At 45.0% G+C, this 25,582-nt stretch overlaps 1 protein-coding gene across 29 annotated transcripts in view; it reads left to right on the forward strand.

Moving 5' to 3' along the window:
• NRCAM (neuronal cell adhesion molecule) overlaps positions 1-25,582 on the forward strand; it is a 290,847-nt gene that overhangs the window by 624 nt on the left and 264,641 nt on the right. The gene's annotated exons all lie outside the window — the stretch shown is intronic.

Consider the following 25,582-nt stretch of genomic DNA (forward strand, 5'->3'; position numbering starts at 1 on the left):
GTGCCGGCGGGGCGTGGAGCTCAGGTGCCGGCCGGCGCGCACCGGCGGGTGCGCGTCCGGGTCCCCGCGGACACATCTGGGCGTGGGCTTTGTTCGGATGTGCTCACACCTGCGCCGATCGCCGGGCTCCAGGCCGAGCCGACCTCCACTCTCGCCGCCCCATGGGAGAACTCGGGGAATCTGGGGGAAAGGGAGAGACCGCAAAGGCAGCAGGGTGGGGGCTTTCCGGGGGTTTGTTGGCCCTACAGGTGCGAGTCCTCGGGGTCCCGGCGCTCCGCCCAGCCTCCGGGGGCTGGGACTGTTGGGGCTGGCCCACCGGGGTTTGGGGCTGGCCCAGAAGAGCCCCTTCCCTGCCCGGGCTCCCGGTAGTGGGCTCTGGCAGCCGTTTGGCCCGGGATGCTGTGTTGAGCCGGGAGTGACTGCCGGCTCTGGAGCATCCATCTCGCCGCCAGCGCCATCTGCGCCGTGCGCCGCCCCCGGCCCCCTCCTGGCCGCGCGAGTGGGCGCCGCCGAGTGCTGGTCCCCGGCTGCTCGCCGGCTCGGCGGTTCCCGGCCCGCAACTCCCCGCGCCCAGAGGGGACCGGGGGTGCCGCGGTCGAGTGAGCCGGGGACTCGTCATCACTCCTGGAGCGGTGTACCCTGGGCAGCAGGCGCCGCCAGAGGGGTCCTCGGGCCCCGCGGGGCCGGTGAGCCGGCCGCTGGCCTTCCCTCCGGATCCCCTCCCCTGTCGTCCGCTCCGGGCCCTCGGCCGCATCCTCGGTCCCCCGCACGCTCGGGGGGCCGCCCTTGCGCAGCTGCCGACGCCGAGGGAGGGCGCCGAGCGGGGGCGTCTCCTTCCACCCAGCCTCTCTCTTGCCCTCCGCGGAGCTGTTTGTCCTAACAGGGAAATGTTCTTTTCCTTCTCGGTCCCGCATGGTTAACGCGCAGAGATGCAGGTCTGAGAGGCTGGGCCCTTCCTCGCCCGAGGCTCTTGCAGAGAAGTGATGGAGGCGAGTGTAATGGGGCAGGAGGCTTGCGTTCTGCACCAGGAGCTCCCCCTGGGGCTGTCAGCAACGCGGCAGCTACTGAAGGCAGACCTTTGGAGGCTGGGCTGCTTTGGTTTGGGACTGCTTGAGGCTAACCATGCCCTGTTATTAAAATATTGTAATAATAGCTGAAGAGTAAAGGAGACTTTCCGGAAGTACTGAAATGGGTTTAGACCACTGGATACTTTCCACTTTAGTGGTAATGAGAGTCCACGTTGTTTTGAGAGCTTCAGATGTACCAGGCGCTGTGCATGGTACACGTATCATCTTCTTTAACTTCCACAACATATGACTACCCTTTTCTTAAAATTAGGAGACGGAGACTTGAGAGGTCAGTTAACTTTCCCAAGGCCACATAGCTAGGAAGCAGGGGAGGGGAGTGGGGGGCAGGAGCAAGGGTGAGTTTTGCCCCTACACTTTACCATCCCAGACTGTGAAAATGGGGACTTTTTGGAGGCTTACCGCATTAGTTTAGGGGAAGCCTAAAACCAAGTGATCAGGGACATTATAAGGCCATTCAGTTCTGACTCCCACAGACCTCACAGTAGCAGGCGCTACTGTAAATCAGCAGATTGTATTGTGGAATAGCCTTTTATTGCCTCGTATTGCCCTGGAATTCCTTTACATGTTCTTTTATTCCTGTTAGCTTTTAAGTGCCCTGCTGTTTGCCTAGCCAGTTACAGTCACCGGACTGTTCTTAGTGACGAGATGCCTCTATGATTACAGAGAGGCTGAGAGGTTCCTGGAACATTGCAATTTTTCAGAAAACTTTTTTCTTTTTTTAATTTTAAGAAAAGGCAAACATTTCCATTTGGCAAACGTTTCTAGTAGGCTCCCCAGTCCCGAATCTCCTTTGTACACTCCTTTGACTGCAGATTTACTCCTCAAATTGGATGTTGAATTTGAATAAGACCCTACTATGACATCTTAGGAAAGTACCCGATATCCTGAGTATTTGACTGTGTGGTGCCTTTACAAAGATGCTGCATATTAACTCGTAGAAACAAGAATTTGACCTAAAGTGAGATCAGCTGTTCCTGGAATAGCCTTCAGCATGTTTGTAATTGTGAATTCATTGTGCATTCTTTAAACATTTTTTTAAATGTTTTTATTTATTTTTGAAGGAGAGAGAAAGGCAGAGCATGAGTGGGGGAGGAGCAGAGAGAGAGGGAGACACAGAATCCGAAGCAGGCTCCAGGCTCTGAGCTGTCAGCGCAGAGCCCGATGTGGGGCTCGAACCCACAAACTGTGAGATCATGACCTGAGCCAAAGCCAGACGCTCAACCAACTGAGCCACCCAGGCGCCCCTCATTGTGCATTCTTAATCCTACTGACTCATGGTCTTCTTTCAGCCTGCTTTGTACTTTATTGCAGGAAAGTTGCAAAACATTTCACATCATCCAGGAATTTGAGAGCTGTAAGAGAACACTGTATCCAAATGTTTTGGTTTCTGAATGAGTACAATGGGGTGCTGAGAGGTCACCCAGCCACCTAATGCCGGGTAGTGATGAGGTCTTTGGACTGAAGGCCAGTCTCCCCACGTGATATCATTTCGTTATTGCAGCAGTGACAGTAAATGAAAAGCAAACTCATCTTTGGAAACGGTACTTCCTGTGAGGCTGATGTGGCCGCGACAAGGATAGCTGGGGGTATAAGTGCTTCCGAAGCAGGAGAGGGTACTGTACCTGGGCTACAGAAAACTTCCTAAAGGATCATTTCGAATAATGTTTTCACGTAGGTGTAGTTTTCCTTGTACAACTGGCTGGATAGAAACAGAAATGGCAGATAATGTATTTGCATGTACGAAGGAGCTATTTAATGGAACCCCACAGGATGCTTTTCTGATGAAGAAATACTTTAAGTCATTCATTCATTCATTCATTCATAAATATTTACTGAATGGGTAGTCTAGTGTCCTAGACACTGCAGTTCCTGCCTTCAGAGATATTAATTAAGTTTCATTTTTATTTTGAGAGAGAGAGAGAGAGGGAGGGAGGGAGGGAGGGAGAGAAAGGGCACATGCATGGGAAGGGGCTGAGAGAGGAGAGAGAGAGAATCCCAAGCAGACTCCATGCTGCCGTAGAGTCTGAAGCGGGACTCGATCCCACAAACTGAGATGAAATCGAGAGTTAGTGCTCAACTGACTGAGCCACCCAGGTGCCCCCAGGGAGATTAGTTCCAATGATAACATTAGAAGTATGGCTGCATACTTCTGCACACAGACTCTTTTTTCACATATCATAAAGGTACAGCTTGATGAACTTGCTCAAACTGAACACACGGGTGTAACGAGTGCCCAAATCAAGGAATAGAACATTGTGAACATCTGAGAAAGTCCTCTTGTGGCTCCTACCAGTCATCGCTTGCTCCCTTAAGGGTAAGCACTGAGCCTTATCTGAAGGGTAAGCTGTTTCCCTGAGATTCTCACCAGGAAATCAGAAGGTCTTTGTTCTAGTCAGCTGGGGCTGCCATAACCAAATACCATAGACTGAGTGGTGTAAGGAACAGAACTTTGCTTTCTTCAAGTTCTGGAGTTGGGAATTCTGGGATCAGGGCACCAACATGGGCAGGCTCTAGTGAGGGCTGTTTCCCTGGCTTCCAGATGACCATCTTCCTGCTGTGTGCTCACACATGCTTTCCTCGGTGGATGTGCACCGAGATCTCTGTCTTCCTCTTCTTCTAAGGCCACTGATGCTATTGGATTAGGACCACATCCTTATTACCTCAGTGAACCTTAATTACCTCCCCAGAGCCTTATCTCCAAATACGGTCACATTGGGGGTTAGGTCTTTCACATACGAATTTTGGGGCTCACAGTCCAATCCATAGCAGTCCTGATTTGCTCGCCTCCATCAGCAGCCTGCGGAGTCTCATCCCCACTTCCAAAGACCAGTTTCCAGCTGACAAGTATGGTAACTGAAAACAAGGTGAACTAGAGATACAGAGTTTCTGTAGTCTTCTCTAGAAGTTTTATGTGCTTGCATCCAAACGCTGCTTTAGGTCAGCCCTGAACTGCTGAGGTGATTGGCGAAAAGGAAGTAATTTGAAAATGATTAAAAAATTATTAAATGCTTTTTAGGTGTGTTTTCCTTCCCCCGCTGAAGGAGCCCTGAACCTTTCTGCCAGGTGAGGACAGAGGACACCTGGGGATGCTAGGGGCAAGAACAGAGTGGCTAACTTTATCCTTTGTCCGCCGAGGCAAATGAAAAGCCCCTTTAGTTTTGAAGAGTCTCTCTTACCATCAGGACTGAAGTTTCTAAGAATAGGAAAATGTGGCAAAACGAATTGACGAACGGTTCGTTTTTCCGCTTAAAATGTGAAGGAGGAGGCTACGTGAAGAAGCTACAGGAACAGCTCTACCTCCAATATCAGGTTGTCTTTAAATTGGGGAGCGGGGCGCCTGGGTGGCTCAGTCGGTTAAGGGTCCGACTTCAGCTCGGCTCATGACCTCGCAGTCTGTAAGTTTGAGCCCCGTGTCGGGCTCTGGGGTGACAGCTCAGAGCCTGGAGCTTCTTCAGATTCTGTGTCTCCCCCTCTCGGCCCCTCCCCCGCTTGTGCTTTGTCTCTCTCACTCTCAAAAATAAATACACATTAAAAAAAAAAAGATTTAAATGGGGGAGCAAATGTCATGTATTTATTGAAAATGTGATGGTTTCGCCAAGCCACTCTTTTATTGTGATAACGGCTCTAACCATTTTTAACTATGTAATTTAGTGGCATTAAGTACTTCAAGATGTTTCACAACCATCACCGCTGTCCATCTCCAGAACTTTTCTCACCTTCCCCAGCTATAACTCAATCCCCATGAAGCAATAACTACCCATTCCTCCTCCTCCCAGGCCCTGGCAAGGATCATTCTATTTTCTTGTCTGTGAATTTGACCGTCCTCAGTACCTCGTACGAGTGGGATCCTACAGTCTGTGTCCCTTTTGTGACTGGCTTATTTCACTTAGCATGATGTTTTCAAGGCTCCTCCACGTGTCAGAATTTCCTTCCATTTGAAAGCTGAATAATATTCCGTTGTATGTAATACCACGTGAAAAAAATTTCATTCATCTGTCAATCATTTTTTAAAAAAATTCATTCGTCTGTTGGGCTGTTTCCAGTTTGGGGCTATCGTGAAGAGTGCAGCTATGAACATGGGTGCACAAATACCTTTTTGAGTCATTGCTTTCAGTTCTTTTGGATACATGCCCAGAAGTGGGATTTCTGGATCGTAAGGTCAAGGCATTGTTTCAATTTTTTGAGGAACCACCGTACTGTTTTCCACCGCAGATTTACCATTTACATTCCCACCAAGAGAGCACAGGGTTCCGGTTTCTCCACGTATTCACCAACCCTTATTTTCTGTTTCTTTAAAATTTTTTTTAATATTTATTTACTTTTGAGAGAGAGAGACAGAGACACACAGAGCATGAGTGGGAAGGGGCAGAGAGAGGGAGACACAGAATCTGAAGCAGGCTCCAGGCTCTGAGCTGTCAGCACAGAGCCCAACGTGGGGCTCGAACTTATGGACCACGAGATCATGACCTGCGCTGAAGTCCGACACTTAACCAATGGAGCCACCCAGGCGCCCCGATTTTCTGTTTTCTTGACAATAGCCATCCTAATGGATGGAAAGAACTATAGCTGTTACTCTTTAAAGTTATAAATTAATATACCAATTAATTTACTAATATACTATTAATATACCAATTAATATACTAATATACTATGTGTCATGAACAAGGGTTTCATGACATTTTCTAACTTACTGTTTTAATTTTTTTTTAATAAGGAGATGCATGGTTTTTTTTAAATGTTTTTTGAAAGAGAGAGAGATAGGGTGCAAGTAGGGGCTCGAACCCACGAACTGTGAGATCATGACCTGAGCCAAAGTCGGATGCCTAACCGACTGAGCCACCCAGGCGCCCCAGGAGATGTATGGTTTTTAACGAGTAAGGATTGACCCCGTACTTTGCATAGAGCATGAAATAGATGCTACGGAACACGTGTGTCATCGCCCAGGCTAAGCCAGCACTGGTGAAGGACATTCATGTTATTTTTTTTTTAATGTTGAATTAGAGCATACATGTCTGTAGCACAGCTGGGTGAAGTGGCCTTGCTCTGAGGCTAGATGAAATACTAGTATGATTTTATTTTACAGAGAAAAATAACGTTCGCATTTTAACCCAGATCAGGAGCAAATTCGCCTCATATCTGCAAACAGATAGGAATATCCTATTTAGGGATGTGCTGGACTTGTGAACTGTAGGTCTGCACTGGGCATTTCTCCCTACCATTGAATCTTCAAAGATGACAGTATAAACCCTCACTACCCAATTATCATTGCTTAGCTGAGCTAATAAAAAAGATGCGGTGTCAACTTAATTGACCTATTTTACTGGCCTACAAGATTGGAATTTCAAATTAGAAAAAGGTAGTTTTGAAAAGTCTGATGGAGGGCTTCCCGCAAGTAACTGAAAAGCTAGTGAATCTAAGAAATGCTGGTGGTAAAGGGAACAAATTTACAAAGGCTAGTGCTCGTCTGCTGCACATACTGTCCAAATGGCTTATTCAGTTCAGAAACAGGAGTGATGAATGCAGCTTGTCTTGTGAGCTCTCTGATCTGCTTCCACAATGCCATGCCTTAAAAGCACTGTTGAACTCACACGAGAGTGGAAAAGGTAGTTATTATCAGACGAAAGGATCCTTTCTAAAATTCTTTTTTTAATTGACCTGTAATCAACATACAACATTTTATTAGTTCCATGTGTACAACATAGCGATTTGATGTTCGGAGACATCTGAAATCCTTATTAAGTGGTGATAGGGCTGGAAAGAATCGTTTGAACATTATCTATCTATCTATCTATCTATGCATCTATCTGTTCATGTGTATATTTAAATTTTATGATGTGTGTCGTACATTGGTTCGAAACCCAGTGTAACCACAAACACATATTCCCAAGGCAATCTGAGGGAATCCTGTAGGAGGTCTTCTACTGTGTAATATGCAATGAATTCGATTTATCTTTCTCAAGTGGGCTGAGAGCATTCAAAAAATTCAGTATATGTATTCAGTATGTAGTGATCTTTTCTCCAAATTTCAACTTTAAAGCAATTTCATGCCACTTTTAGATGACCTTGACATTTGAACGGCATGATTTACAAGCATACATTTTTGCCAAACACGACAAGCTCATGTTGAACGCCATTAGCAGATTCTCTCCAAGGGGAGGGGAAAGGAAAAAAAAGGACTAATCTCCCATTAATTATGCCGTAAGGTAGAAGCGGACTGTCGAAAAAGAGTTTCATCCTAGAGTTTTCTTGGACCCTGAGGAAGGATGGCTTGCAAGCAAAAGCTGCTGCCTTCCAAAGCCTGTGCGGCCTTTTAGTCCCTCACCTCAATAGAGAGCTGAAGGGACAAAAGTGAACAAAAGAGGCCTGTTTTGCCTGCCCCACTTGCTGGGCTGTTGTCTTGGCCCTTTTCAGCGAAGGAAGAGGAGGGGGAGCCGGGTCAAAGTTGAAGAACAGTGAAAAGGAATTCAAGCTTCATGTCGAAATTTGAATTATAGCTTCAGTTTGAGTGCCGAGTAGATGAGTGTGAATTGAAATTTCTGAATCTGTGCAAGCTTAAGTGACAGATGGTGTTGGAACAAGGTCCGTAGGGGCTGGATGGCGTATCCACAAAAGTGGCATGCCCGAGCGAGGCACTCGGTAAACATCTAGTTAAACGACGAAAGTTTGAAAACTGTAGGAAGTGCAGTTCGGTGCCGTTCGCTGCATTAAGACATTGGCCTGTGTGAATCCGGGGAGGCCCCTGCGTCTGGCGTGCACTCGGATGCACTTGTCCCCCCTAATTGCATTGCAAATAGTCTTCTTTCCCCTGGAGTATCTACTGGAATAAATACAGAAATGCCCAGTCAGCTCCCCATGTAAAATCTCATTACAGGGTTTTGGTATTGACCACAGATTGTTTTGATACATGACAAGGTAGATAAGTCTGCCCTACATATTGACGAAGCCATGTTTTTTTCCCACGTGAGTATATCTGGGAAGCGTGATTTCACCTTTCTGCCTCCGGTGGGGGTCCATCACGGTTCCACTTGCTACTGAAGTTTTTAATACGGCACATGGTACCCCATTCAGTTCACTAGGCCAGCATCTGATTTAAAGCATTTCTGAAAGAGAAGTTGGCTGTGGGTATAGCCAGAATAATAAAACAGCTCCTGGCGAGGTCGAGCTTACTGAAATGTAAGCGAAATCAAAAATAATTTGGGATACTTTGAAATGCTTCCTGGCGTCCCATGAAACCATAATTGGAAAAATTTTGCTTTGGTATCTTTGACCATTCAGATGACTTGATGACATAGTTTTTTGTCCCGATGTTGGTAGCATGATGGGCAAAAGCCACTTTTTATGTCATTCAATACATTCAAATATTTCTGTTTTTAGAGAAAGAACATTGACATGGCAACAACATAAAAAACTAGTAGATATTCAGAGATAATTAAAACTGTAATTTAAACAAAAGCAAGTTCACTTCAGAATTGACTGTCTTAATTTATAGCATGTGTTGTAGTTTACATAAATTGTGATACATCATATGTCTCACAAATTGTAATAGCTGGAATACTTTATTTTTTAAATGTTTATTTATTTTGAGAGAGAGAGAGAAAGAGAGAGTGAGCAGGGGAGGGGCAGAGAGAGAGGGAGCCAAGCAGGCTCCACGGCCATCAGTGCAGAGCCCAATGCAGGGCTCGAACTTAAGAACCATGAGACCATGACCTGACCCAAAACCAAGAGCTCGACGCTTAACCGACTGAGCCACCCAGGCACCCCGGTATAGGGTTTTTAAAACTCCATGGCTATTTGTTTCTAGTAACAGTTACCCTGACGCCAATTTAGAGTGGAAGGTAAAATATATCAAGGGTTGATTGCTGTCCTAGGACCATAAAGGGACCCATTAAGCAGCAGGGAGTCGGTGAGTTCATGGTCGGTTTCGTTTGCTGGGACTGGGGCTGGAGGAGCAGAGATCAGCGAGGGTGAGAGGGATTCAGAGGGCGGGAAGGCTCAGGTGGGTAATGAGACATCCTGGAGAAGTGTCCTACAGCATAAGGTCCAAGAGAGATTATAAATAATGAGGAGAGAGGAAAGAGCCCCCCTGTAAAGGTAGTAACTTAAAATCTGAAAGAAAGAGAAAGGGATGAGGATAAAAATGTTTGCGGTGACGTCTTGACAAACAGAGAATAGTCTCCATTTCATAGCATCCAATAGGAAATACTTTAAAGAGATATTTTCTTGTGGTATTTCAGGTCATTGAAATCATTTGACATCATGAAATAGAAATAGCTTATAAATCACCCTGCAAAGATGAAATATGATAATACCCATGCACTGAAAAGAAATGCATTGAGAAGACCTTACTAAGAGTCAAAGCTAGTATTTTTTCAGAATAACAGGAAAATTCTTAGATCATCTCACCTCTCCAGCTATTTTGTGCTTTTATATACAGATGGCCCCAGCTTGAGAAAATTAGAGATATAAAAATGTGAACTTGCCAAACACATTTGGGATGATATTCATGTTAAACAGGATTCTTTGCTTTGCACAAGGTTTATATGAACTTGTGACTGAGCAAAGTTCATTTCAGGAGCAGCTTTTTGGGGATCTTAGAGTAGACAGATTATTCTGTCTCCTCAAAGAGCGTAGTGTAATTGACACCAAGTGAAACCCAATCAAATGTGTCTAAATACAAATCCGGAAAGAGGGGGACAGGTGGTAAATGAAGAAAAGTACCTTGCTTGTATGAAAATACTTGATATTTGCGGCAGATAACATTGAGAGACCAAGTCTCTTTTGGTAAAAGGAAGCAGAAAACAAAATACTCATCCAGGCAAGAAAGGCATTTTTGGCCTTGCTCATAATAGAATTCTGTCAGCTTTCCCCAGGTTCGTGACTGTGGAAATCCAGACCCCTTGTGTTCCATGAGGAGCCTGAGCTGTGTTTCCTGTTATGCATGGTGGTGTGTCTGGAAGGGTCCCGACATTTGATGAATGAGTGAATGCAAGAATGAATGACAGAGTACACGAATATTGCAAAATGTCAAGAGGATTTTTTTTTGTCAGAGGGAATTGGGGAGTTTTGTCCTCGGACCTGGTTCGAAGATACAGATGCTGTCTAGACCACGGGAAATCAAACGTTCATAATTTCAGGCCTGGATTTTGTATGATTGTAATTTGCTTCCTGGTTCTAAATTAGGCAGTCGAGCAGGCAGGTGAAATCATTCAATCCAGAAGGGTACCATTTTTTAAATTGCCGCCGTGGAGCCCTAAGTGACATCTTTGTGACCCCGAAGAGTTGCTCTGTAATTTTCTACCTTTGCTCACGGCAGATGATGCCGGATTTGCACAGGCCTTTCCTTTCCCTTCAGAGTCTGAGGCTGGTGCTTGTCACCTCCCCCTGGAGGTCTCTGGGTGGCTGCACACTGATTGAGTGAAGCACTTTCTAAGATTGCTTTCCGCCACCTGAATGTGAAGAAATCAGAAGCGGGGCACACAGGACAGAGATGAAAAGTGGTAAGGCCGGGGTGTGAACCAGACCAGAGAAGGACGCAGGCTGCAGCTTTGGAAGCCAACCTTCTCTCCTTTTGGGTTGGCCGCAGACTGCTCCTACCTGCCGAGTTCTCTATATTCCTGCATGTGCACTGACTTACAGCATGGTCTCCCCCAACCAGTTAGTGGATTGTACAGGGACTGGGTTCAAGGCAATGGGGCCATGTTTGAGAGACACGTAGGGAAAAATTGTATAGGTATGAAATTCGTAATTAATTCAAGTTTGAGAAGTACCAGGCTACTCTGCAAAGACTAAGGAACCTCAGTGTCCTGTACGGCTTTGGAAACGAGGCTCGAGGACGTTTCCTTCTTCAGCTAGAAACTGACGATGAAACACAGACTTTGTCATCGTCCAACCCTACCGCACAAGAGGGTGTAACTATGGCGAATCAAGATAAAAACGAAAGTACTGACAGAAGGTTGGCATCAGTCCGTGTTCTCTTTAGGTAGAAGGCACCTGTCTCGTGTTCACCAGAGTATTCTGGCAAGATCGCTTCAGAGATCTGTGTGTCTCTGACATCCTTAGCAATAACTCTGTCTGCTTGATTTTGAACAAACGTAAGGGTCTCACACTGCAATCTGAGAGATTGATACCCTTTCTAATGCACAGTGGGACTGTTTTCAAAAACCACAAACTACATTCTTAACCGTCAACAAATCATAATAACATATATGCAAAAATCAGACTGCGGCAATGCGATAAAAAAAAGGGTGTAAGTTCAGTGAGTACTTTTTTCCAGTTGTATTCAGTAGTCTTTTGAAATCTGATTGTGTTTTATTTCAAGCCATAGCCTCTTCATAATTTTCAAGAGGACGATCAGTAATCTTTTGTGTCAGCCATGACTAACTAGCAACCCTACAAGTCAATAAAGCATGAAACCATTTTAATATATTAAATTCATCCAGCTCACAGACAGCATATGCTTAGGGGTTCGATACAGAGAAACACACACCGTGATGCTTGCGAGCAGGCTTGGATATATACCATTGTTTGTATTTATTCTGTTCCCTTGTGCCCCAGAGGAGAGGTAGGTGCTTAAAGATAGCAGCCACACAGGCGCTATGGAAAACAGTATGGAAGTTCCTCAAAAAATTAAGAATAAAACTGCCATTTGATCCAGCAACCTCCTCTTTTCAGTCACACAGGTGCCATTTAGGGCTCCACCTTGCCAGTTTTAAAAAATGGCACTTTTCTGGATTGAATGATTTCACCTGCCTGCTCGAGTCCCTAATTTAAAACCAGGAAGCGGGGCGTCTGGGTGGCTCAGTCGGTTAGGTTAAGCGTCTGACTCTTTTTTTTTTTTAAGCGTCTGACTCTTGATTTCGGCTCAGGTCATGATGTCAGGGTCGTGACAATGAGCCCCGCATCCAGCTCTATGCTGAGTGTGGAGCCGGCTTAAGATTCTCTCCCTCTCTCTCTGCCCCTCCCCCACTCTCTCATTTTCTATCTCTCTCTCTCTCTCTCTCTCTCTCTCTCTCTGCACTTCCATGTCCACTGCAGCGTTATTCACAGTAGCAAGATATGGGGACAACCCAAGTGTCCATCAACAGATGAGCGGATAAAGAAGGTGTGGTATATTTATACAATGGAGTATTATTCAGCCATGAGAAAGAAGGAAATTTGTGACAACATGGAAGAACCCAGAGGGCATTATGCCAAGTGAAATAGGCCAGACAGAGAAAGACAAATACTTCATGGCATCACTTATATGTGAAATTTAAAATAAAGTCAGACTCCTAGAAACAGAGAGTAGAAGGTGGTTGCCCAGAGCTGGGGGGTTGGGGGAGGTAGGAAGAGGTTGGTAAAAGGGTGCAAATTTTCAGCAATAAGGTAAATAATGTCTGAGAATTCGATGCATAACATTGGTGACTATTGTTGATAACACTGTTTTGTATAATTAAAATTTGTTAAGACAGTAGAACTTAAATGTTCTCAACAACAACAACAACAACAACAACAAAAAGTGAGGTAACGGATGTGTTAAGTAGATAGGGGGATTCTTCCACAGTGTATATGTGTACCAGATATGTGTACTTAAATATCTTACACTTTCGTTTGTCAATTACACCTCAATAAGGCTAAAAAAAATAATAGTTACCTTTGACCTGAGTGTAGACACAGAGCTTTAGAAATGGGGATAGGTCATGGATTGAATTGTGTCACCAAATTCAGATGTTGAAGTCCTAACACAGGACCTAAGAGTTTGACCTTATATAGAGATAGGCTCTTTACAGCTAAAATGAGGTCATTGCAGTGGGCCGTAATTCAAAATGCCTCGTGTCTTTATAAAAAGAGAAAAGTTGGACACAGGCACAGTGGGGGAACACCATGTGGAGATCAAGTAGAGATCTCCAAGCCAAGAAACGCCCAAGATGGCCAGCCAACCACCGGAAGCCGGGGGAGAGGCATGGAACAGATTCTCCCTCATGGCCCTCAGTAGGAACTAACTCTGCCGACACCTTGCCCTTGGACTTCTAGCCCCCAAACCTGTGAGACGATACAGTCCTGTTGTTTGAGCCACCCAGTCTGTGATGCTTTGTTATGGCAGCCGTAGAAAACCAATGCAATTAAAGGTCTCCCGTTTGTTTCTAAGCCTGTCCCTTACAAAAAAAGGAACTGTGAAAATAGAGCTCCCCACCACATCTCTATGTTTGGATGTCTGTGTCTCTGTCTATATATCAATATATTTATATCTATCAATGCCTACTTTGTGTACCAGAGAAGTATGTGTGTGTAAATCGGTTACTTAGAAAGTCTCTGTACCTTGAATTAAAGCACAGAAATACTGGGAGTGGGTAGGGAGAGTATTTGTTTTATTAACTGGACAGATGTAGGAAGTTGGTAGTTTAAACAGTTGATTACTCTTTTTGATTGTAATCAAGTCAACTCCCAACTTTGACGCCTTTCTCATGTGTAGATTGTCATCACTTGGGATCTTAACGAGGTGTATTTTGTTAAAGGCTCTGCTGCTCCTGGCGGATCAGAAGATGTCTTTTGACTTGGAAAATGATACGGTTGCTGATCTTTCCTGGTGCTGAGGGAAGGGAAAGCTTGGATGAGTGAAAAGCCTGACTAGTTGGTGTGGATGCAGGTTTAGTGGGACAGGGTGAAGGGGGGTTTGCAGCTATCATCAGGCAGCACCACTGTCTGTTCGGAGATGCAGGGTTGCCAAGTGCTTTTAATCAACTCAAATGTTGGTTTGAATTAATTGGAAACTCTAAAACCATTTTAGTTGGTCCTTAATGACGTCTGCCCACTTAGTGTGAGTTTCTGTTCAATTTCACTGGCGACAGCCTTGCCTGTCTTAGACCGTTAGCTCCTTCCAGGCAGTGTCCTATCAAGGTCACGTGTGGGGCGTTTAATGAGCCGCCACACCCAAAGAAGGGCCCGACTGTTGTAAATAAGAGCAAGGAGATGATTTGGTAGGAAGGTTCTTGCTGTGAGCGCCTGGCACTTTTCTGACTCTGACTTTGCGTGACTCATTGATTCCATTTTAATGTATAACCATTTTCCCGTTTGGGCTTTCCCCGGGTGATAATGTTCTTCCTTTGCTGCGGACTCGACTTTATTTATGATCCCGTCAGGAGGGACTAATGAAAACCCACCAGTATCTAGTAGGAAATAACTTGGAATCATGACTGTTTCAATTTTGCGGATCCTCACAGCTTCCCTCACTGCAAGGCAGTGAGGCACGAACTGATGGGGTGAAATGTCTAAGACCCTGGACAGGAGCAGGGATCAGGCAGTGGTTTCTTTCTGAAAAACCACTCTCAGTGCAAATCCTTTAGATGTTTTAAATATCTGCCTTCAGGGCACCTGGGCGTCTCAGGCACTTAAGCTTCTGATTTCGGCTCAGGTCACACGATCTCGTGCTCCGTAAGTTTGAGCCCCGCGCCGGGCTCTGTGCCGACAGCTCAGATCCTAGAGCCTGCTTCTGATTCTGTGTGTGTCTCTCTCTCTGCCCCTCTCCCGCTCATGCTGTGTCTCTCTCAAAAGTAAATAAACATTTTAAAAAATTAGAAAAAAATATCTGTATTAAGACAATTTTGTGACGATTGTCTGTGAGATGTGTGGGACCCATTGTAACATTACGTGTGGACCCACCTTTGTTTGCAAACGTACTCCTATGGAGGTAGCAACGCCAGTGCCAGGATAAATGACCGGCGTTAGATCCATTTTATGAGTTTTGACTTGTGAGCCTGGGTTGTCTTACGTCACGCTCACGCTGAAAATTTTCCAACTCTGGTCAAGCCGAGTCGGTCTCGGGAAAGCAGTCACTGTTGCGGACAATGGAAGGGGGCTGTGCTGGGGTCGTGGTCGAAGCATACGTTTGAGCCCAGCCCCACCCCTCCTCCCATCTCGTTGGCACAGTCAGGAGAGGGGCGAGTGATGAATATGCATGTGTCCCACACCTGTGACCGAGAGCTCCTCCATCAGGGAATAGCAGGGGATCAGTTACTTGAAATGGACGGCTCGCGGCAGCTGCTGTCTGTGGCCCGGCGGGCTCCCTGCCCTGCGCTGACAGCTGCACGGCACATCCTGCCGTCACACCACCTCAGCCACCTCCATCCCAGAGAAGGGCCGAGCCCCCGCATCCCCGGGCATTTCTTCCTGGGCAGTCTGCTCCTGAGGTGGTGCAGACCGAGAGGCCTCTCCGAATTTTAGGCAACGAGGTCCCAGTGATTTTACAACTTTTCTACCAATCGGTAACACGAATTCACAACACTCGTGGGTTGCTTAACTGTAGAGAACACCTTCATGAAGTATCTCTTCTCATCCTTACAACAACCCTTGATGTTCCAGGGCAGCACTTTTTTTTTTTTTTTTCTGTAAAGGGCAGGGAATAGATACTCTAGATTTTGTAGGTCATGTCACCCCCTCCCCAGTCATAGACGATATGTAAATGAATGGGCATTTCCGTGTTTTCATAAAACTCTCCTTACAAAATAGGTAGTGGCCGGCTTTGGCTGGTGGGGCATAGTTTGCCAACCCCTACTTTATGTTATTATACCCATTTTATCGATAAGGAAACTGAGGCTTAGGGAGTTTAAGGAATGGGTCAAAATAGCACAGCTGTTAAGTTGCACAACTGGGATTCTAACCCAAGGGGCCTGAGCCCCCTATCCCTTAGTCTTGACCCCAATGAGCTACTATTATCCTGCCATGAGAAATGACAAGGAGTGGAATTTTAGTTTCCACATGCTGTGAGTTAGAGATTATGACCCAGACATCTACGAGAGACATTTGTTTCCTTTAGAAATGATGTATAGGATGCGGCACCTGGGTGGCTGTCAGTTGAGTGTCTGACTTCAGCTCAGGTCATGATCTCATGGCTCGTGAGTTTGAGCCCTGCATCGGGCTCTGTGCTGACGGCTCAGAGCCTGAGCCTGCTTCGGATTCTGTGTCTCCCTCTCTCTCTGCCCCTCCCCCACTCATGCTCTGTCTCTCTCCCTCTCTGTCTCAAAAATAAACATACAAAAAAATGATGTATGGGGGGTGCCTGGGTGGCTCAGTCGGTTAAGCATTCTACTTTGGCTCAGGTCATGATCTCATCGTGCCCCACATTGGGCTTTACAGACCCTGCTTGGGATTCTCTCCCTCCCTCTCTCTCTGCCCCTCCCCAGCTCTCACTTCCTCTCTCAAAATAAATAAACTTCAAAAAAAAATTGTGTGTAGGGGAGAACATCAAACCATGTCCTCAAGATGCTATTTAGGTAAATGTAGATTGTTTAATCTATAGCACATTCAAGTAATGGGACCACATCCTTGAATAATGAATAAAGCTTTTAAGATTCTCCAAGTGACCTGATGTTGTGGCCATTGTCATCAATAGGATTGCAGAAGGAAAAGTACTCTAATTTAAAAAAAATGAAAATTATTACTTTTTAAAATTTGCTTACATGTTGATGGCCCATGTGTTGTATAGTAAGATAACTTTGGCAAAGTCCCAAGAAGGATTTTTTTTTTTTTTTGAGAGAGTGTTCATGTGAGTGAGGGAGGAGGGTAGAGGGAGAGTGGGAGAGAGAATCTTAAGCAGGCTTCACGCTGATTATCCCACAATCCTGGAATCATGACCTGAGCCGAAATCAAGAGTCGGTGACTCAACTGACTGAGCCACCCAGGCGCCCCATGATTTTTATTTTCACAAAAACTAATTATGCAGAAGAGTTCCTTCCGCATTTAATATAAAACCTTTGAATGAGAATTTTAAGCAGTTTTCCTTTTTTTTAACTTGTTTTATATTTTATTTTTTTTTAATTTACATCCAAATTAGCATATAGTGCAACAATGATTTCAGGAGTAGATTCCTTAGTGCCCCTTACCCATTTAGCCCATCCCCCCGTCCCACAACCCCTCCTGTAACTTACTCTCAGTTTGGTCTCCATATTTATGAGTTTCTTCTGTTTTGTCCCCCTTCCTGTTTTTATATTATTTTTGTTTCCCTTCCCTTATGTTCATCGGTTTTGTCTCTTAAAGCCCTCATATGAGTGAAGTCATATGATATGTGTCTTTCTCTGAGTGACTCATTTCACTTAGCATAATACCCTCCAGTTCCATCCACGTAGTTGCAAATGGCAAGATTTCATTCTTTTTGATTGCCGAGTAATACTCCATTCATATATATATACACCACATCTTCTTTATCCATTCATCCATCGATGGACATTTGGGCTCTTTCCATACTTTGCCTATTGTCGATAATGCTGCTATAAACATGGGGGGGGGCATGTGTCCCTTCCAGACAGCACACCTGTATCCTGTGGATAAATGCCTAGAAGTGCAATTTCTGGGTCGTAGGGCAGTTCTATTTTTAGTTTCTGGAGGAACCTCCATGCTGTTTTCCAGAGTGGCTGCACCAGCTTGCATTCCCAAACAGTTTTTATTTTCTGAGATGGACAGCTCCTTTTGTGTTTTATTTCCATGGTAACAGTTACGTTTCTACTTGAGAACAACACCTACCAGATAACCATCCAGTTGACATTGTTGGGCACGCCCTTAGGGACTCTGCAGGGCGTCGTTGTGTCGAAATAGCCTCTGAAGCAGAATTACACAGGCTTGCTGTGTTGTTTTATACAGCCAGCTCTATTTAAGGCTGAAGGTTCTTAGAATAAAGGACCAAAGTTAGGAAACATTTAGTTTTAGGCTTCAGTTCAGCACACAGAAAATACCATGACCTGCCAGACTTCAAAGACGTTCCGAGGACATCCTAAAGAGCTCCAGAACTCACAGTTCCTGACCTCTGGGTGAGTGAAATTTTAGGAAGTATGTGGCTGGCAAAATGGAGGCTTCATGTGACTCAACATTGTTGCTGGTACTTTGTTTGAGGGCAACTCAAAATGGAGCCACTCCCTGGTGGAGAAATCAGAGAAAGGAAACCGTCCCGGGGAGGTAACCCTAGTCTGTCTTTGGAAATCCGAAGTCTTTGAATTTAAGTGAGCCTCTATTCATCACTAACAAAGCTGAGGGAGGAATAAAACCCAACTAGGGAAAAGTTGACTGCGTGTTCATGGGACGTGGTTACTGTGAATTAATTGGCATAACAAATTACAAAGGGCATGGTCGATAAATGTGGAAAAAAACTTTCTGTTGAATCATTTCCTAGAAACGATGGTCCTAGGCTTCATTCATTTTGTTGAAAAACACAAATGTAGCCCAAATTAAAAAAATGGAATTATGGTGCTATAGATACCTTTTTATTTTTCGTGGCATTTGATTTTTACAGCGGTCTTGAGGTATAACTTAGACATGGTAAAGTCTGTCCAGGGTAAGTATACTATTCAGTGATTTTGTGAACATAAATTTATAAATGGTGCAGTTGTAGTAAGCAGATTTGTACGATCACCTCTAAGAGTCTTTCTCCTGGATGCATACCCTGTGTGATACCTTGCTTTAAATGTGCATGGTACACGTGAAGATGGTGAAATGTTACTCCCATGATCAGGGAGTAACGTATTACACGGCAAAGGTGAAGGGCTTTTGCATATGTAATTAAGGTTCCCAAACCACTCGATTATGAGTGAATGGGAAGGGAGACTAACTTGGCTGGCCTGACTTAATCATGCATAGGCCCTTAAAAGGGGACAGTTATACGAGAGACACTCTCCTGTCCTCCCGCTGTCCTGGAAGCAGCTTCCATCCATGCTGTGAATTACTTATGGTAAAGGGTAGCCATAGTCTTTCAACCACAAGGAACTGAGTTCAGCCAACAACCTGAGTGACCTTGGAGGAGGACCCCAGGCGCCAGATGAGAAGCAGCTTGACCCACGCCTTGATAAACTCAGTTCGGTCATAATCAGACTTCTGACCTGTGAGAAACCGTGAGATCATTAATATGTGTCGTCGTTAAGGATCTGAGTCTGTGGTAGCTTGTTGCGTAGCGTAAGCAGCCAATACAGCATCTGTTACCACAAGCCAGTTTTGAGTATTTCCATCACTGCCCCCAAATTTCCTTGAGACCCTGTGGCTTCAGACTATTCTTCCACTCTAAGGCAACCACTAATCAGCTTTCTGTTGCTACAGATGCACCTTTTCTGGACATTTCACATTAGTGGAATCCTACAATATGGGACCTTTTGAGCCTGGCTTCTTTCATTTAGTAGAATGCTAAGACATTCTGCTGCCCGCAGGAACATCCACTGTTCGTGATGAGACAGTCGTAGATCATTTGAATTGTTTCACTGTAGGTAGTGAGTCGTTTTCTCTTGCTGTGTTCAAGATTGTTTTCTTTGCCTTTGATTTTCAAAGGTTTGACCACGCTATGCCTAGTTGCGGATCTCTTTGTGTTTATTTTACTTACGGTTCATCGAACGTGTTGACGTGTGCATTAACGTTTCATCAAAGTTGGGACGTTTGGGGTTTGGGGTTATTATTTCTTCAGATACTTTTTCCTGCCTCTTTTGTTCCTCCTCTTCTCTCCTTTTGGGACCATCCTTGTACTTGGGTGGGTATGCACGATGTTGTCCCACAAATCTGTGAGGCTCTACTTAATTTTCTTCATCCTTTTTTTCTGTTCTTCGGATTGAATCATATATTTTGATTCGGTTTAGTTCACCGATTCCCGTCTGCCTTCTCAACTTGGCTATGAGGGCCTCTACAGAAGTTTTCATTTCAGATATTGAACTTTTCAAATCTCACATTTCCCATTTGATTTATTTTTGTAATTCCAGTCATTTTATTGAGGTTCTCTATTGGTGGATTAATTGTCATCATGTTTTCCTTTAACTTTTTAAATACGCTTTTCTTTCGTTTTCGAACATATTTACAATAGCCGCTTTTGAAGTCTTTGCTAAATCCAACTTTTAGGACCACTCAGTGACATTTTCTACTGCCGGTCCCCCCACCCCACCCCACCATGTGTGGATCATACTTTCTTTCTCTTTTTTTCTCTGATTTTGTTGTTGTTGTTGAATAGTGACATTGTAGATATGTGGTAGCAACCATGGATTCTGCCTTTTTCCCCAGGAAGGATGCATAGTTATTGTTTATCTGCCCGGTGACATATTTGTGCTATATCTGTGGAATGTGCCACCAGCAACGTGCAACTGCTGATGTCTCCACTCAGCTTTATTTTATTTTTAAAGAATTTTTTTAGCCTGGCTTCTTGGGGTTCGCTCATATGTCTGCATAGCTTAGTAGTCAGCCAATGATTGATCAGAAAATGTGCTTAATATTTCCAGATAATAAGAAGCTGCTGCTTGCTGGGTTTACGTGTGCCTGGGGAATGCATTCAAACTTCAGACCTTTTTTCAGCTATTCCCCAGCTTTTACATTCTGCTGGACTCTCGCGTGTCTGCTGTGTGGGTGTGCGCACTGCACTGGCCACGGTTGTGTGGGTGGTTTGGGCCCCTCCGGCCCCTCCTGTGCATTTATTTGCACAGCTCTCATCGTCCCAGTCGACGGGAAGAAATTTTTCTAGTCCCACTATGTCTGGTTCACCTACTGAACTCCCTGTTAAATCCCTGATTGGTCCACCAGTTCTGTGCGCTAAATGGGACTTAAACGTCAGGTCATCCAAACTGCTGGCATGGCTGTTTGTGTTCCTAAGAACTTCCACTTTAATTGTGAATGTTCCCATCAAGGAGTCCCCTCCGGCGGGTGCTGTGAAGCTGGTGGATTTTGCAGTCTTTTCTGCCCTGGCTGAATGAGTTACCATGATGGCAGAGCCAGGGTGGGGAGTGGGGGGCATGTGATGGGGACAGGTTCAGGCAAAAACACTGCCACACACTCACTGTTTTGACCCTGAGTTCAGTAGGTTGTTAGGAATAAATGCTCGGATTGTTGTATGCCTTTGGTGAATTTCCAGAGCACTTGACTTGTTGTGGTTCTTGGATAGTTTTGTCCAGTTCGATGGTTGCTTTTTGGGGGAGAGAATTTGTCAACCTCCTTACTGTCTTCATCATAATTGCTTGTTTGTTTGTTTGTGGAAGGCTCATTCATCAGAGTGAATGCACCAAAGAATAAATTTGTGACGTGTACATGGTCCCATTATTGAAAGGATAGATTTGTTTCTAAAGTGCACTTATAGGCATGGCATATATAGAATAGAGAAAAAAAAAGAATTTAAGTGTAGATAAACGTGGGTCCAAGCCCATCTCTGCTGCTTGCTACAACTCTTACAACCTTAGACTAGTTGTTTAACTTCTAAGGGCCTCAGCTTCTCCATCAGTAAAATAGAGATTATAATACCCACCTTATAATAAGGTTGTGATGCTTCATTGAGATCATTAAAACTACTTAGGACATGGCTTAGAACATAGGTCAAAGTCCTATATACCCCTTGCTCTTATATAGGGTTGGCAAGTGCTTAACATTGACCTTTATAGAACAGATTTTTTTGTTCTTTAAAGAGTAACACTCCAGCACCTATTTTTTTTTACAATTGGAAAATTAGACTGTTAGAAGAAAGGTTTAAAATAATTGGAACTGGAGTGCCTGTGTGGCTTAGTTGGTGAAGTGCCCGATGCATCTCAGTTTGTGATCTCATGGATTGTGGGATCGAGCCCTGCGTAAGGTTCTGGGCTGATGGCATGGAGCCTGCTTGGGATTCTCTCTCTCCCTCTCCGTCTGCCCCTGCCCTGCTCGTGCGCTCGCTCTCTCTCTCTCTCTCTCTCTCTCTCTCTCTGTCTCTCTCAAAATAAATAAATAAATGAACATTGAAAAAAAAGAAGAATTGGGAGCAGAATGCAGGGAGAGATGTAATATTGAAGGACATTGACTAAAAGATGTAGAAATGTATGGAAATGCTAGAGGTGGACATTGGGTTGTAAAGAAAACCAGAGAATTGACACAAAGAGGAAAGACCAATAACACCCTGTCTGCCAACAGATCTTTAGCTCTGTCTAGTATGGAGATCCTCTGGTAACGAGGACTGTCTTCCATGTTTTGTCTCCTCAGAACTGCCTCGTCCAGTGCTGTGCTCAGGGCAGGTGCTCTGACACGACCACCCTAGGAGGTGGCTTCTGTCCTGCGCCTTCCTTCCTCATTCCTTAGGCACTTTTCCCAGTCCAGGGTGGATCTGTGGGTGTAGGCTCTCCATAAAGTTGTCACCCAAGCTGACGTCTGCATGAGCCCCACGGATGAAGAGTGACACTCTGTTCTGAGGCCAGGCTTGTCTCCTCTCAGCCTCTTTCCCCACAGAGAAAGGATTCATTGGCCAACTCTAGTGTCGCCATGGGAGTACTGATACTGAGACACAGGAAAGATGGCCAGTGGGCCACCTGACTCTGGTGATGAGAACTGAGGCCCAGAAAGGGTACTGCCCAAGCTCACAGAGCAGTTATGTGGTGGAGCAAGTCATCTGCCTTACAATCAGGCTGACGGCTTGGGCAGTATTTTCACAATCTTTATCAAGCAGGTCCAAACACCGATGATAGGTGTTCAGAATGATGAGTTCAAGCCTCTGTAAGATCTTTCCTCCCCAACAAAGAGCACATTCAGGGCAGGCTGCCTATTTTTTTTCCCCCCCAGGAAAGTGGACTAATGAATTTTAGAAGGATTTTCAACAAAGATTGGAACTGTCTAGTTCCCTGGGTAGTCTAATTTAGAAAAGAATTATAGTGTCTCTGACACACTGACTAGACAGTCAATAAACGTGGCTGACTGAGGTTGCTCAGATGCTAATGCAATAAAGCCCCCCCCCCCCCCCAGCAATTGAATGTGGATTAGAACAGCAGGTCAAGGATCAAGTGCCAACATACAACTACACATCTGCCCACCCCCCAAATGATAAATAACGTTGAACTTACCAGTTATCCCCTTTCCTGAGCAGTCTGTTGTATTTCTAAAGCCTAAGAAATGGCATGTGTAGGTTACCAGTGTATATCCTGAGGAAATCCTCCATGGGCATTATGGCTCTTAGGCTTAGGCAGCCGGCACTCGTGTCCTGAGCCTATGGTTGTTGGGCTCTGTTCGGCTACTCGTTGAGTCTGGTTGTTCTGTAAGTGTCGGGGGATCCATAGGCCAACTGGATATCTACTTTGCTTCTCCAACTTTACCCTGAATCACTCAGAGGATCTTATGGAAATCCTTCTGATTTCAGTAGGTCTAGGGTGCGACCCAAGATTCTGCATTTGTAATAAGCTCCCGGAGGACAAGAATGCTGCTGATCCCCGGGCCACACTTTGAGTAGCTTAGTGCCAGAGAGACCCTAGGATTCCCTGTCTAAAGAGCTGTAGCCCATATCCAAGACCTGTAAGGGTCTCTGGGGACTGATTGCTGTAGGTATGCACACCCACAGGCCCCCCAGGGTAGCTAGGGGGTGGCGCTGGGTATATATGAGTGTGGTGCAGTGGGTGGGTTATAAGACAAAGCTTGGACCTTCAGGCTGGAACTCTATGCACAGGAGTATAAAGGCCTTCATGGTGCAGGGCTGAGATGGGATGGGAAGGAAAGGGAGGCTCCGTTTTTCTTCATGCTCCAGGCTAAGAGTGGGCCTGCTTGTGGGTACCTCAGGAAGGCTTTGGTTAAAACTTCGTTATTATTATTTTTTATTATTTGATCTCTGGACCTAAACACAAAAAGAGCAGATTCCATTTTTTTTTTCATGCCACTCTTGCAGTCCGAGAGAACACTTTTATTTTCTCTTCACTGTGCACACGAATACTTGAAGTCGGCCAACAGATTTCCAACAGGTTTGTTCACTGTGTTTTGATGAATCTGAGAATCTTCCATTTTTCTAAGTAGCTGGTGCGATGATAGGTCATGTGCTTGCTGTTTGGTGGAAATCGATAGTCCTGTTACTTCAATTCTTTGAACACGAAGAAGCGCGTCGTTTGGCGTTACTTAAAGCATTCTAACGTTATCTCTGAAGATTTGGTGGAAACAGCCAATAATTGCCCTTTAAGTGATCCATATGGAGGAGATCAATACCATTAATCTTTTCTTCATTCCTTATTTTTTCCAGAGACTTTTTTTTTTCTTCTTACAGTTTTAGGTTTACAACAACATCGAGAGGAAAGTACAGAGCTTTGCCATATACCCAGTGGCCCACACATGAAACCATAATCAACATCACTTACCAGAGTGGTACTTTTGTTACCACGGGTGAACTTACGTGGACACATCCATGGTTGGTTACCTTAGAGTTCATTCTGGGTGTCGTACATTCTGTGGGCTTGGATACATGTGTAACAACAGATCTGTCATTATAATATCATACAGAGCATTTTCAGAGCCCTGAAAATCCCCTGTGCTCTGCCTGTTCATCCCCAGCGCTGGCAATCACTGATCACTTTATTGTCTCCATAGTCTTGTCTTTTCCAGAATGTCATATGCTTGGCATCCCATCATTCACAGCTCTTTCAGATTGGTTTCTTTCACTTAGTAATACGCATTTAAGCCTCCCCCATGTCTCATGGTTGAAGCTCATTCAGTTCAGTGCTGAATAATATTCCCTTGTCGGGATGTAGCACAGTTTCTTTATCCCTTCACTGAAGGACATCTTGGTTGCTTTCCAAGTTTTGCAAATTAGGAATAAAACTGCTCTAAACATCCACGCGTAGGTTTTTGTGTGCACATGAGTTTCCAGCTCCTTGAGATAAATACCAAGGAGTGCGATTGCTAGAATGTATGGGAAGAGTATGTCTCATACTCTTTTAGGAAACTTAGGGAAAAGCCGACCGTAGACACGAGATGAAGGTTAGCGGCTGAGATGGTGAACATTCTATAAAGACGACATGTGCAGAACAGTGTTGCAAACAAATGTGGCAACTGAGACCAGCCAGTATCCACTAGAATTCTAAATACCTTTGTGAGCGGGGCCTCCTCTTGCCTGTCTCCTTGCCTCCCTGGCATATCATCTGCCAAAACTTGGAGCTTAATCTCTGCCAAAACTTGGTGCTTAACATCTGCCAAAAGCTGGAGCTGGCAGCTAACTCCAAAACTTCCAGTTGAGTCAAAGAAGTGCCAGGTGCATAAATCAGCTCGACTCACTAAAGCCAGGTGACCTGGCTGGCATGGCCCTGCGGAACTCTCGGGAATCTAACCTGTGGCATATTACCTTGCCCAGGTTTTGGCTATGCATTTTGTGAAAAATCCTGCGAGCTTGATGCTACTCTTGCACACTGCTCTTTTGACAGGAATTATGAGTCATGATCAAAACTAAAGACAGTAGTCAATTGTTGAGTCACTGGAGCCTTTGGCCGCAGTGCCGTGCAGGATCTGAGTTTGCCCAACACAACGTGCGTGTAACAAAGGGGGCGCTTATGTTGGCAGCCCGATCGGACCCTGTAGCAACGGAAGTAGCATAAGCTGGTGGAAAGAGCACTGGGCGAAGAGTCAGGAGGCTTTGGCTGGAGTTTAGTGCGCCACGAATAACATGACCTTGGGCAAGTCAAGCATTTTCCCCATTGACAGAAACAATGCTACCCTCGCTTCTCGGGATTATGACCGAGATAAAATGAGATAATAAGTCAAAGTGCCTTGGAAAAGTGGAACACGCTGGCAAATACTCGCACTGCTTA

Source organism: Felis catus, chromosome A2 (assembly GCF_018350175.1).
Source record: "Felis catus isolate Fca126 chromosome A2, F.catus_Fca126_mat1.0, whole genome shotgun sequence".
Taxonomy (NCBI): Eukaryota; Metazoa; Chordata; class Mammalia; order Carnivora; family Felidae; genus Felis; species Felis catus.